Source organism: Schistocerca piceifrons, chromosome 3 (genome assembly GCF_021461385.2).
Source record: "Schistocerca piceifrons isolate TAMUIC-IGC-003096 chromosome 3, iqSchPice1.1, whole genome shotgun sequence".
NCBI lineage: Eukaryota > Metazoa > Arthropoda > Insecta > Orthoptera > Acrididae > Schistocerca > Schistocerca piceifrons.
This window is the reverse complement of record NC_060140.1, coordinates 158804349-158819075: the sequence shown is the minus strand read 5'-3', so window position 1 is coordinate 158819075 and position 14727 is coordinate 158804349. Positions and strand designations below refer to the sequence as shown.

The window sequence follows — 14727 nt, the reverse complement described above, 5'->3', positions numbered from 1 at the left end:
TGGTATAGTGGTAATCGTTGTGCTTTCTAAACTTATGGTAGCCTGTCCGCGTCTAACTGTATTTTTTTTCCTCATTTCGGACCTCGTCTAAAGTTATGAGTCTGATTGAACAGCGAAGATAATTCGCTTCAAATTCTACCCACCAGCAATAACAAGTACTTCCAGAAACAATTCCGCAGGACAGCTCGTGGCTGCGTCGCGATCAGAACAGCTTACGATCGGGCGTTTCCTCGCGCTGCAGCGGCTACCGGCCACCGGCCAGACGCCACCCGCTGCCTGGAATCCGGCGCCGCCCATGTGAACGTGGCGCCACGCTGTCAGTGTCTGTATGAACTGCCATTTTCGAATTTGAAGTTCTAGTTATCATCTTACAGTTAAACATTGGATTTTGCACACCTGACAATCATGAACTATGGTTCAATATTGTAAAATTGAGTCGCAAGTGGAAAAAGGTGCAACATCTGCAACACAATATTTACTTTTCGTGTAACAGAGGGGTGAATGCAGAGGAGGCAGCTAGAAAGATTTGAACTGAGTGTGAAGCGAGTGCGTTTTGGAAAAACACGCCAGAAAAAGATATTCTTGTTTCAACAAAGATCGTTCGGCCATGAATGATTTTCGACACTTAGGAAGTCTCGGCTACTGATAATACGATGGATTACCATTTAACCATCATGTGACATTAGCATTCGACAGGCAAAGTTCAGAAGTCTGGTGTAGGATTTCGAAAAGGTCTATATTTACTACATGTCCTGTATCATTCGCAAGTATTATGAAAATGTTGAAGTTCATATATAATATTAGGTATTAACAACAATAAAAATGTGTGGGCAGAAAACAAAAGTGACATTATGAAATTTGCAGTGGGCTAAGGTTTTCGCTCTGACACTAAGGAGTACCAAAAGTAGGAAGACGAATTTTGCTGGAGCGTTGTCTTACGATTCCCTTATTGAGTTTGTATCTGCCTGTATGTAGCTCTGCTACAAATGAATCAGAAATCTAGCTTTCAGCGAGTCTCGTGAACGAAAGCGGCATGCACCTGGTAGCCAAACATGTTACCTGAGAACTGGGTAGACATGATTTTGAGGTTGAATTGATGGAAAATGTCAGTCAGGCGTGTGCCGTTGGTGTAAGTGTTTCGGTCTGTAGGATTTGTACCAATGATTTTTCTATAACATTCATCTGTCCCAAATCGAGAGTTGATGTCTCCCATTAGTATTTTCACGTCATCTTGGTGAATTTTGCTCAATGTTTCTTCGAGTGTGTTCCAGAATTTTCCGACACTTTCGGTGTTTTTCGTATTTTCGATGTTGGTGGAGGCATGTGCATTGATGGGTGTATACTTTTTACTGGGGCTCTGAATGGGCATAGTCATAAGTCGATTGTTGATGGTTGTGATTTCTTTGACAGAGTAGATGATGTGTGATCGAGAAATACCATGCCAAAGATTGGTGCTCATTTCGCTACCTTTTGCTGTGTTTTGCTCTTGAAGATGCGATGGTTTCCGTAATGCAAGGTTTTATTGTCCGTTAGTCGTGGTTCTTGAAGAGCAAGGATGAGAATTTTTTGTCGGTCGATTTCTTGTGTGAGATTATTTAGTTTTCGTGCCTCGATCAATGTATCGATGTTTAGTTTTCAAATGCATCTTTTCTGCATGTAGGGAAATTTACCAGAGATATCCGATATTCTCTGCCGTGCTAGCCTGGACTCCCCAGAATCCGAAAATCCAGCTGCCGCCTGTCGGCGGGCGGGTTGTGTACCACCTGGGGTAAAGTTGTCTTTGTTTGCACTGTTCATGTTTGCTTGTGTTTCATTGGTTTGGCCTGGATGATACCAGGACCCGACAGGACCAGAGCGCGTTCAAGCCTTTGGAAACAAATATTTTCATCCGAGCTCATTGAGCTAAGAGACGGTGACCAGAGTACCGGTGATTTTCAGTCTGACGTGTCTGGATTTAGGGTTGAAAGGGTTGCGTAGCCGTTCAGGATTGTGTTAATATTTGGTTCACCCCAAGTAATTTATTTCCTTATTACCACCCATATGTGGGAGGCTTTCCCCTATCCGACACACGGGATTGTTATTATCATTCTGTCATCAGAAAATCCGATATGGTGTATCTTCCCACCACTAAAAGAGATGTGTGTTGTTCGATTCAGTTTTTCCATCTCATAAATATACGTTACAATTACGTCACTTTGCTGCTAGTAGACATATTTCTCACTTTTTCTTAGACAGTTGCTAAATTTTACTCCAAAGGAATTATGTGCGCAGCATTGTTGCAATACGGGCGTTCAAATTATCCGATTTCTGTTATTTCATTTCGATATCAGATCGTTCTATCCGGATTCAGGCAGTCAGTCTTACTGTGGATATCCGACCACGGCTCTTATCATATGATGGTCTGGGTAAAGCACAGTCTTAATCCGACTGTTGAATCTAGATCACTTATCTATGGCAGGGCCTGAATTATTAAACACTACGGAATATACTAATAGAGTGTGCTTATTAAATATACATTATTTAAATTTAAATGTATGAAGTAAGGAGATAACAGTTTATTTACAGGAGCAGAGCCCCATCCATCATAGAAGAGCAGTGCAAGATTGGTTTCTGGGCCTAGAGAGGATAAAGCTGTTACCGTTTGTTCCACGATCACCGAACATCAATCAGATAGAGAATATGTGGGCAGAGGTAAGAAGGTCATTGCTACGTGGACTTAAAAATGCAAGCGACCTGTGGACGAATATAGGAAACGTATGGTGGGAAGTAAACCATCACGCAACACTATCGATGACTTAATGAAACCACTGCCCCTACGCCTTCGAGAAATCATACGTAATTATGGTGGGTGAGTTGGTTACTAAAAGTATACTCGTCCACAAAACCCATGTGGACAATTATCTGATAGTCGGTCAAGCTTTGCTTTGTCGCAGCTCTTCAGTATACAAGTCCATTTATTTTCAGTCTCCTCGTTACAATTCTTTCAATGCAAGGTAAATGAAAAATCTCATCCACTCTACGCCAAATGAGGAACTGATTGGTGAATGTGTTGTTCGGCACACAGTAGTCGTCACCCTCACTGGAGTTAATGACCGTGTGTGTGTGTGTGTGTGTGTGTGTGTGTGTGTGTGTGTGTATGTGTGCGTGCGTGTGTATGTGTGTGTGTGTGTGTGTGTGTGTGTGTGTGTGTGTGTGTTTTCGTGTTCACGCACAATCTGAATCAACACTTTTAACATTAGAGAGACAACCAGTAATAAATATTACATCAAATATGACTGAAGAATTTTATTGCGATGGGAAGTTACAAACTGAATTTTTACCCAACCCACGTCCTGCATATTACGGTAAGTAAGTAAGATGTATTAACTCCATAATATCGTTAGGAGAGACAGTGCGCTCTTGTTGTCGCGGCTCACGACAAGTGCAGCGATTAGCAGTGCCCAATGCCGCCGCGATTAGTTTATATTGGCTGACCGTGGACACTGCAGCAGACGTTCGCCATAAACAGAAAGAAATCACCTTGGCTCTGACTGCAGAGAGCGGACATCACTGCCTGTATGTTCTTATAGTAACAAACGTGAGGCTCTACTCACAGATGCCATGGAGGAATTGCAACGGGTATCATGTCATTAGTCATTAGAATATTTACCAGTGATGAAATGTCCACTGTATTTGAATCCAAAAAAAAAAAAAAAAATGGGAACTTTCTCACAAAGTAATGTGAGATGATACAAAAATTTATCTAAGACGCAAAAATTAACTTCTAAGCTTTCATTGACGGAATAGTGGCACACAAGGAAGTATGTCTTGGAAGCGTATACTTCATTTTCTCTTCTCATATCAACACCCTTGTCTTAGTATGAAGTGAGAGAATAAACACGAAAAACTAGAGTTCCTGAGAAGCATATAAGTCATTTCCTCTTCTCTTATCATAGCTTTTGATTTAGTATGAAGTAAAAAACATGAACAGTTGAGGGTTCTCAAGCATAATATGACACCAGATTCTTATCGTAGGCGCTATCGGAAAAGCAAAAAGCAGGGAGCTGTCCACTCTTTTGTCCAACAGTCTGTTTCCTTTCATGCATTACTACCGCTCGGAGATTGTTATTTAAGGACTTGTGGCCATCAAGTTCTTCAGTAAAATAAGCCATATGTTATAGTGCTAATTACGGTATGGGAAAAATGCAACAAAGACGAGTTCCCCTGGGGCAGTGAGGATATTAGCACATGTCTATATTCAGCAATGACTGCCAGCTCCCACAACACTTCACAGAATCCATACGGCAGACAACTGTGCGTGCGCTTCGAACTTCATTCAGTAAGACGTCAGTAGATGGACGAAAACGTCTAATTAACGTCACTTTCCGAGTCATATTCAATCCAGAATGAGGTGTTATTATGGTAGTTGAGCGTTCTAGCAATTTCACTTTGATAATTCCCATATGAGTATTTCTATAGCCAAAAGAATCCGTTAGTGTGAAACCATCGGGAACTGTATTAATATCTGACTGCAAGAACTTGAGACAATACGTGGACTCTTCTCTTTACTGGGTGACCTATTAATGTTACTTAGGATTCTCTCCGTCTTAGGCATAATGCAAGTGGAACTTCACATTCATGAGGCGCTTTCCGCTATTCTTTGCTAACATCAGCAACTCGTAATCACTGTGAGTTACAACACTCTGATGATAATGGTAAAGGTTGTCTGTAGGTGTGGTGTTGTTGTTATCAGACTACTTACAGTAACGTTAATGGTGGCCCAAATAATTTAGCGCTGACTACCTACTTAAGAGAAGATAGTGTGGTGGCGTCGTCGCTTCTCTTTATTTGGCATCAGCTTGAGTAATCCGATATAACGAACATACTACTTCATTCACGAGCTGCTAATGATACAGTATGACTACAGATATCATCGTGCGGGTGTTACATTAATTCTGTAGTGAATTGCTTAACAAATATCACACTCAGCTATGCAACTGGAATGATTCATTACTCAGATACTCTACCTTGCACTTGGTTAAGTTTTCAGTTCGCTGCAATCCAGCCTCACTCTTCGTAAGTACTTATATACTGACCATTCGTTATTTGACTACATATACGCTACAATCTGATTGGCATGTATATGACGTGGGTTTGCGCCATCACAATGCAATGACTAAGGGTTGGATGCCGTTGAAGTCCCGTTACACTGATGGTAAGACAAATGTTCGCAAATCACCCCTATTGCCTCAAAAAACAATTGCATCTTAAATATCGAAGGGCCGACGTCCACACTGTCACAGACAGCGCGCTGAAGTACAGCAACGACGGCAGCTGAAAATTTGTGACCGACCGGGCTTCGAATCTGGACCTCCTGCTGACTAGACAGACGTGCTGACCACTGCGCTATATTTTTTCTTAAGTTTGAGAAGACTTTCATCACCAGGTGGGCGGAGGAAAAGAGGGATTTTGCCAAGTCATAACAGTTCTGACTTTAGAACCAACGTAAATGAAGAGTACAGGAACAAAAAAAGTGAAAGAATAGTATTCTGCTTCTAATTAATGAAACTGCCCACTTCTTTTTAGCCCACATAAAGGAATTGACCAAAAAATTTGAAACCATTCCTTATACTTGTTATTCTTCTTGAGCTTAAAATGCTCTTCTGCAATATAAATCATGTACTCTCCTAAGTTAGAAGTTTTGTTTGGTAACACGTAAAACACAAACTGTCCCAGAAGCCACGAAAAACTGTTATTCTTTGCGGGCGGGTAACATTTCCGGTTGGGTTGTAAAGCTTCAGTTACCGGTGTATGACTTTCTGCGGTTCTGTTGATAGTGCTAATTTCTTCCCATTCCAGTTCCAAATTCTGATTCTATTTTCACATAAGAACATGTGCGCTACAGTTTCCAGAAGCCGACATTTCTCGCAGTATGGAGATGGTCTCAATTTGATTTTCCATAATCTTTCCGCTGTAGGTATTGTTTCGTTTACAACGTCGTACCATACGGCACTGACTGTAGTTGGTATTTTTCCAGACGTTCATCCAGTTTTTAGTAGGTTAATTTACCTGAATTGGGTTGTGAAGACGATGTCTGGTAACATAATCATAGACGATTCTAGTGTTGGTTTGTGCTGGAGGAAGTCTTATACAGCTGCAATCGACATAGTACTTTCGGACGCAATCTAGGCTGGCATCTATATGTGCTACATGAACAGGAGCGTTCCTATCCCCAGGATCTAATGAGAGGAACAGAAGTTTCATGATGCCTGTGTTTCTGGCATGCATTAGTTTGAAAGCACGAGTTAGAAACACTGTGTCACATATAGATTTAACGTCTTTCATTCCAAGTCCTCCGTTTTGTCTCTGAAAAGTCGCCGTGTGGAAGGATACTTTGAAGATCTTTTGTTTCCACACATACCAACATGCTGCAGCTAGAATTTTATGTGCGGTGTCCTGTGGTATCGGTAAGACTACTGCGACATGATATATTTTGCTGAGTATGTATGTATTTATAAACTGAACTTTCTACAGTCGGTCTAACGATCTCATGTTATGGTCCTTCAACAAGGCTCCGATGACATTAAGTTTCCGCTCCCAATTGTTCGTAGCCATGCGCTTGGGGTTCGCCCTTAACCACAATCCGAGTTGGAGTATCTCTTCAGTTACATCTAACCAATACGCACCTATTGCACTATTGTAACAACGGAGATGCAGTATTTTGGATTTAAAATTTTGTAAATTTGTGGTAAGATCTTATGGGACCAAGCTGCTTAGGTTATCGGTACCTAACCTTACTCACTACTTAATATAACTTAAACTAACTTATGCTATGGACAACACAAACACCCATGCCAGAGGGAGGACTCGAACCTCCGACGGTGGGCACTATCGGGACAGAGCAGCCAACTTCTCTGCAGCACCTATCTACTCATGCTCCTCGTCAGACGCAAATTCCCATCTTTGCCGCATACCACATGCGCGGTACCTCTCGCCCCCCCCCCCCCCTCTAGTCCATTATTCCACTCACTCGCGGCCACACTGTAGTCTCGTGGAGGTTCGGACGATGTCGTGCGTCTAGCACTGAAAACTTTCGATGACCCGTGGAGACCTGAATAATTATACAGGATGTTTCAGGAGGAATAGTAAATATTGTAGGAGGTGGTAAGATAGACAAATTGTAGAAAGAATGCCATGTAACATGTGTCCAACTTTTATTAACAACATATAGTTGAGTTTCGCATCGTATGTTGGTCCTTACAGGACCCAGATGTCTACAATTTCTTGAAAATGAGCTTCCAGCGTTATCGGAAGTGGTTCCTTTCGTTACAAGAATGCTTATGTTCCTCCAGCAAGACGGGGCTCCTGCATATTCTAGTCGTCAGGGGACATTATCTAAGCCTAACATTCTCGGAAGATGGATCAATAGATATGGGTACTTTTCTTGGCCACCAAGGTCCCCGGACCTTATCTCTTTGGATTTTTGTCTGCAGGGATGATTAGAGGCGAAGTGTACAAAGAAAAATTAAAACGAAGATCCGATTTGATCGTTCGGGTTATGAATAGTGCAGTCCTCATAAAAGAACGCAAAGACGACCTCAGAAGAGCTACACGTGGTTTTATCAAGAGAAGTCAAATGTGCATTGAAGTCGGTGGGAACATTTTTGAAAATCAACTTTGAACGTCCTCATTTGCCATTCCTTTGAGTTTGTTAGGGTTACGAACTAACAGCTGTATCTCTGTACTCAATAAAAAGTGGGCGCATTTTTTGGAATTTTTTATGCAATTCGTCTGTACTTCCACCTGCTAAAATATCTACTATTCCTCCTGAAACAACCTGAATATGGATATATGTGTGGTGGCTGTTCTTTCGGGCATGTCCGAAAGAAAACACACTACGAATCCAGGTTCGAACCTGGTCAGGCACAAATTTTCATCTGACGCCGTTGTTCTATTTTAACTCCCATGACAGCCTGGACATCTGTCCTTCGATATTCAATTGATTAACAAGGCTGTCTATTTCGATTAGTAGTGTCTGTTCTTTCGGCAATGTCCAAAAGAACAGACACACACACACACACACATACATACACATTTTTATCTTAAGTGCTATTCGGAAAATTTTTGGCAACTCACTGATAGTGCTGGACTGGTGCTGCATCAACCTACTCATTTCACTAGATATTGTTGTAATTTTCCGAACAATTCCTCTTTAATAAGTGTCAGCGACAGTGTCTCCCATCGTTTACTTTGTCGGAAACCTGCTTCTTTCCGCCCTAGCTTATACTACAGCAATGAGTGATTGCTCACATTCTCACTGGACGTGCTACTGCAACTGTAGCCAAAGGTTCAAAACCCCTAGAAAAATATATTTTAAGTCAGATGGTTTGCTCCTCCCCTACTGTCACTGAAAACGATCACAACGAAATTAAATATATAAATCCTATGAAACCCTTGAGCTCATATTAGGGTGCTGTGCAGATTGAAAAGTAGTTTTGCACAATTATCAGATGACACGTGGAATTTGTCAGATTCCACAAATTACGACTGCATTAGTAATTGTTGGTTCACAGGCGCTTTTCTGCCGCTTATTGTAACTGTTTTTTGAATGTTAGAGCTGTAAGAATAGAAACATCAAATTTTCGCCATGTGGAATATTCGAATTCACCTTAAGTCTTCACGTTTCGAGCAAAGGCAGAATATCCGTCAGAAAAAATGACAACAAGAAGCCAGGCCATCCCTGTCTTATGGCGGATGTGCCAATGACAGTGATCTCAATAACAGTATTGTGCAGCAAAGATACGTTGCCAACTCAACCACTGGAGAAGCTCCAAAATTGTGAATCTCGTCTGGTGAATACGCTTTCAAGCTTTCGGTCCGATTAAGACAGTAAAACTCAAATAATTGTCGCAGTTATTAATTTATGACACTTAGTTTGCACTCAGTGCATCGATGTATTGCAAGTAATTACACTCTAACCCCTAAACCTATTTACAGAAATGCGAAGACTCATTGACATATAATGAGGATATTGCTGCCCTTGCCACCCGCAACTTTGAGACGCAGCTGTAGTCACTTCTGAGGTCAGTCACAGAATACATCAGCTGGTAACCTTCCTAGCAGTATAACTGAAACTTGTCAACAACGCAGAATATATTTGGCAACTCTGTGACCGACGAGTTACTTGCTTGATGGCACAGAACTATCCTGCTAAGGCCACTTGATATTATCGTGTCATTTCGATTGAATAATGTGATTTTCTCTTGAAATGTCACATAAGGATGTCAGTTAATGCTTTTGAGTCAACGAAAGTCCTTCCACACTGGAAATAACACTACTCTCGTCTCTTATGTTGCGATTTATCTGTCATAGTGGCTACTGGGCCAATAAGTAAGTCAAACACGCGCCACCTGTTCGCTAGCTCCTAGGTAACGTGCTTGCTTGTCAGGTGTACGCTGCCTTTGTTCGCCTTTCGAGACTCGCTGAAAGCCAGCTTTTTAATTCTTTTGTAGCAGAGCTACAAGCAGCCAGATACAACCTCAATAAGGGAATCGTAAGACAACGCTCGAGCAAAATTCGTCTTGCTACTTTTAGTACCTCATAGTGTCAGAACTAAAAACCTTACGGTACTGCAAAAGTCATAATGCCACTTTTGCTTTCAGCCGACACATTTTTTGTTGTTGTGGATACATAATTTTATCTATGAACTGCTACATTTTCATAATACTTGCGAATGATACAGGACATGAAGTAAATACCGACCTTTTCGAAGTCGGTAATATGCTACTAATTCGTGTTAAAATAGGCTCAATCGTCTTATAGATACTTAATGTTTTATTAAGATAGAGTGCTGTCTTGATGTTTCCGTAGAAAGCTGAATTAAATTTTTATTAGTACAGTGAATATTTTAATTGCATTTTCCATCAGTTTACTGAACGCAACTGTAATCATCAAAGAGAAATCAATCAGCAGCAGAATTTCCTTTCACGATATCTAAATCAATCTGCCAATGCTATATTAGTTTACAAATCTTACGCCTGTAGAGACCTACTGGTTCTAAAGATACCATTAAACCAGTGTTGTTTGAAGAGTATTTTCGCCTAGAAATGAATTGCCTTTACGGTTGATCCATCAAGAGCGGGAAAGGTAACGTTTTACGAGTATATGTGAGGACTTCACTATCAATAAAAGTGCCTGAGAGACGACTTTCCTATCAATCACCTGGATAGTTTGGTTTCTCAAATCAACAGAGTGCGTTATAATGCAGTAGCACAGGTGGTGTACTTTTGTCGGTCGATTTTCTTGCACTGCGACCGGAAGGTGTCTCCTTTGGCAACAAATTCCATCTGCGATTAACACACCCCTTGGGGCAGAATTCGTACGCCAAAACACTATCAGATGTATAATATTATGTTCACACTAACCTTTGCTCGAGTTTACGTCTTTTGGTGGAGCTCAGCCATTCATCTCTTCTTAGGAAGTTAGCGATAAAGGCATCATAACTCGTCACCAGTAACAGTACTGCATAGGATTGCCCAATGAGCGACTGATGACGTTCAATAATAGTCACTCCGTTGATTTTGGTTGTTTCGAATTAGAGCATGCAGTACTGCTACACCAGACTTCTGAACTTCGCCTCTTAGATGCAAATGTCACATGATGGTTAAATGGTAATCTATCACATATATCAGTAGTCGAGACTTCCTTAATGTGGAAATTCATTCATGGCAGAACGATCTTTGTTCAAACAAGAATATCTTTTTCTGGCGCATTTTTCCCAAACGCACTCGCTCCACACACAGTTCAAATCTTTCTAGCTGCCTCCTCTGCATTCACCCTTCTGTTACACCAAAAGTAAATATTGTGTTGCAGATGTTACACCTTTCTCCACTTGCGACTCAATTTTACAATGCTTAACCATAGTTCTTGATTGTCAGGTATGCAAAATCCGATGCTTAACTGTAAGGTGATAACTAGAACTACAAATTCGAAAATGACAGTTGATACATACACTGACAGCGTGGCGCCGCGTTCACATGGGCGGCGCCGGATATGAGGCGGCGGTTGGCTTCTGGTCGGTGGCCGGAAGCCGCTGCAGCGCGAGGAAACGCTCGAGCGTAAGCTGGTCTGATCGCGACGCAGCTGCGAGCTGTCCTGCGGAATTGTTTCTGGAAGTACTTGTTATTGCTGATGGGTACAATGTGAAGCGAATTATCTTCGATGTTCAGTCAGACTCATAACTTTAGGAGAGGTTCGAAATGAGGAAAAAAAATACAGTAGGACTCGACAGGCGACCATAAGTTTACAAAGCACGACGATTACCACTTTTTTTTATTAATCTCATTTTGTTCGCTTTTTTTCGTTGCGTCTGCTCGGGGCGGACGTCCTAAAACATCCGTTTAAGTTCGTTGGTGTTCGATTAACTCAGTTTTTTTTATTACAGTGGGCACGTAACCCTCTGACCGAACACACTTTTTTTTCCCCATTTTGTTCGGTATAGTTCGTTGCGTTTGGTCGGGGCGGACGTCACAAGACATCCGTTCAAATGATCGTTGGTTCCTTGACTCAGTTTTTTTTTTAATTACACAGAGCACGCAACCCTCTGATCGACCACGCTGAGCTACCGTGCCGGCTCAACTAGACCATGGGCTCAAACAAGGCGACAACATCTCGGAAGTGAACAAAATTTCCTCCTGACACGTCCGCATCTTACAGTGTTGCCAGATTGTGCAGATGGCCGGACTTAGAGTTGTCAGGGGTGATCAGATTTATTGGCAACTTTAAGTGAACGACTCGGACTTAGCCTCTGTGGCGGCCGGTCGGCGGTCAGTTTATATGTCTAGGACTGTACATTGACATAAATAGGGCGCTATGCCAACAATGAGGATTCACCTTTTATTTCTCTCAGACCACTGTCGTTGTCAAACTTCTCCGTTAGAATACTGCCATCATTTGAGTGCAATTCAATTTCAATGTCCAATACTATGATTTCGACGTTGTGGCCTGTCTCAAGTGCAATACATCGTCCCTCAGGAAACGGTAAAGATGATACACATAGAGATGCAAACGCATGTCGTCATTAGATATAATCTACCTGAAATGTTTTCCTCATCAGGCGCAGTAGTGTAAAAACAAGAATGACATATGTGAGTGAAAATGCCCAGGCAAGAAATAACAGTCGTCTGCATCCATATGGGGGCAAGCACCTTAGGATGTGTGGTCTACGCCGTTATTTACCAACCATCCTTTTTCAGTTCAAAATGGTTAAAATGGCTCTGAACACTATGGGACTTAACATCTGAGGTCATCAGTCGCCCAGAACTTAGAACTGCTTACACCTAACTCACCTAACGATATCACACACATCCATGCCCGAAGCAGGATTCGAACCTGCGACCGTAGCAGTCGTGCGGTTCCTGACTGAAGCGCCTAGAACCGCTCGTCCACTCCTGCCGGCTTCCTGTTTCAGTGTCGAATACTTCGCGGGCAGATTGATTGATGATATTCATTTCTTTTTTTAGTGATCAGTCCCCCGTCTGGTTTGATCGGCCAGCAACGAATTCGTCACCTGTGCCAACCTCTTCATCTCAGGATAACACCTGCAACCTACTTCCTCAATTATTTGCTGGATATATTCCGATCTCTGTCTTTCTCTGCAGTTTTTACCCTTAGAAGACATTCCCTCATGATGTAAACGGTATTCTATCATTCATGTCGCTTCCCCTTGTCAGTGTTACCCACATATTCCTTTCCTCTACGATTCTGTGCAGAATCCCTTCATTCATTACCATATCAGTAACTCTAATTTCCAAAATTCGCCTGTAAAACTATATCTCAAATGCTTCTTTTTTTTCTGTTCGGTTTCCAAACAGTACGTGTTTCACATCCATACAGTACTTTACTCCAAACGTACATTCTTAGAAACTTCATCTTGAAATGAAGACCTGTGTTTGATACCAGTAAACCACCTTGGCCAGGAAGGCCCTTTTTACCATTGATACTCTGCTTTTGATGTCCTCTTTGCTACGTCCGTCATTAGTTATTTTTCTTCCTAGGTAACAGAATTCCTTAACTTCATCTCCTTCGTGACCATGAGTCCTAATCTTAAGTTCCTATTCTGCTACTTTTCATTACTTCCGTCTTCTATTTACTCTCAGTCCAAATCTTGTACTCATTCCCTTCGACATAGCATTAATTCATCTTTACTTTCTCTCGGGGTAGCAACGTTATCGCCAAATCGTATTGTTGATATCCTGTAACCTTGAATTTTAATCCAGCTCGTAAACGTTTCTTTAATTTCTGTCATTGGTCCTTCGGTATACAGATTGGACAGGAGGGGTTGAAGATAACTTCCATGTCTTACACCCTCTTTAATCTCAACACTTCGTTGTTGGCCGCCCATTCTTATTATCCCTCTTGGCTCTTCTCTCCCTTTAGTTTACTCCTATATTTCTCGGAATTTCGAATGTCTTGCACAATTAATCACTGTCGAACGCTTTTTCCAGGTCGACAAATCGTCTGAAGGTATCTTGATTTTCCTTTAGTCTTGCTTCCATTATCAACCTCAGCGTCAGAATTGCTTCTCTCGAAAATTTACCTTTCCTAAAGCCAAACTGATCGCCATCTAACACATCATCTACTTTTCTTTCCCTTTTCCTTTATATTATTCTTGTCACCAACTGGATAGACACTTCGGTACTGTGTGAATGATCTTTTGGCGAAAGTCAGATGGTATGTTGCCAGAGTCGTACATTCTGCACAACGTGAACAGACCTCCCCCCATAATGAAAAAATTCTGATGGAATATTATCTATCCCTTCTGCCTTTTTTGATCTTAAGTCCTCCAAAACTCTCAAATTCCGTCTCCTCTATATCGATTCCTGTTTCTTCTTCTGTCACATCAGTCAAATCTTCGCCTTCATAGGGGCCTTATATGTAATCTCACCATGTACCCTCTCTTTCCTCTGCATTAAACAGTGGAATTTTCTTTGCAGTATCAATGTTAACACCCCTGCTTTTAATTTCACCGACGGTTGCTTTGACTTACTTATAAGCTGAGTCAGTCCTTTACGACAACCGTTTCATTTTAGATTTCTTCCATTTTGTCCTAGCTTCTCTCCACTTCCTATTTATTTCGTTTCTTGGTGACTTGCATTTCTGTATTCATGAGTATCCCTAAACATTTTTGTACCTCCTTCTTTCATCGAACAACGGAAGTATCTCTTCTTTATTCGTACCTATCTTCTTTGCACATACGTTTTCCTTTGCAGCTTCTGTAATTGCCCTTTCTAGAGACGTCTACTCCACTTCAGCTCTACTGCCTACTGAGCTATTCCTTATTGCTGTATTTATATTCTTCGAGTTCAAGCTTATCTCGTCATTCCTTAACACTTCTATACCTCTTACAGAAGTCTATTAGTCTTTCACCTTTCTCATTCCTTGTCCCAAGCCCATATTCGCCTGTAACCATTTCTTCCTCTCCTTCCGCTACAACTGCATTTCCGTTTGTCATGTCCACGTCTATTAGCATTTCGTTTCCCTTTACGTACTGTATTACCCTTTAAATACCTTCATATTTTCTCTGTACATCTCCAGCTTGCGATGTTGGCATATATACCTTAGCTATAGCTGTTTGTGTTGGTTTGCTGTCGATTCTGATAAGAACAATGTTATCACTGAACTATTCGTAGTAGCACACTCTCTTCCCTACCTTCCTATTCATAACGAATCCTTCATCCGTTATACTAC

General features: G+C 41.5%; 1 protein-coding gene across 1 annotated transcript in view; it reads left to right on the top strand.

Moving 5' to 3' along the window:
- LOC124789886 (solute carrier family 22 member 7-like) overlaps window positions 1-14727 on the top strand; it is a 167804-nt gene that overhangs the window by 99568 nt on the left and 53509 nt on the right. The window lies entirely within an intron of this gene.